Source organism: Monopterus albus, unplaced genomic scaffold, assembly GCF_001952655.1.
Source record: "Monopterus albus unplaced genomic scaffold, M_albus_1.0 scaffold244.1, whole genome shotgun sequence".
Classification (NCBI taxonomy): Eukaryota; Metazoa; Chordata; class Actinopteri; order Synbranchiformes; family Synbranchidae; genus Monopterus; species Monopterus albus.
Window position 1 is genome coordinate 161,623 of NW_018128124.1, and position 714 is coordinate 162,336.

The window sequence follows — 714 nt, forward strand, 5'->3', positions numbered from 1 at the left end:
AAAATTCATGCTATACGTACAACCAAAAAAAGATTTTGTATTTCCATAAGTGGGGTAAAACTATGGAATAATTTAAGTGTAGACATAAAAACAGTAAGAGAATTGATGAGTTTAAACACAAATATAAAGGTATGTGTCAATCAAGATATGGGCAAGAACAGGCTTAACGATTGTGAGTGTGGTGTTTTAGTATATCACTAGCGTGGTGCAGAACAAAATTATCTATGTAGTAATACTGCTTGCAAACCAATGATGATAAGATGATGTTAGGGGGTAGGACTAGATAAGTCTAACTTCTTCCTACTCCGTTCAAGCATGTACTAGGTATAAGCAAATTGATAATATACTTGTGGATATGTGTGGAATTATGTGCGTTGACATATTGACTGTTGTTACATGTTTGAAAGAATAAATCAAATCAAATCAAGGTTTATAAATATTTGCCAGTCTCCTGTATAAATAGATACAATGCATGCCATTGCACTATTTAAAACAACTGAGAGTAGCAGGATAATTATTCTGCATTGTTTTCAGTAATGAAACAGTGTGTTACTGAAAATGGAAATACTCAGTTCAATCACTGCTAGCCAATAATACCATGTGCCATGAGTTCTCCTAAATGCACTGTGCTATCACACATTTGACTTCACAGAAGTGTGTCTCCTAGAAATGAGCAATATGAGAAGTACTTCATTCATTGTCCAGCCCATGTCA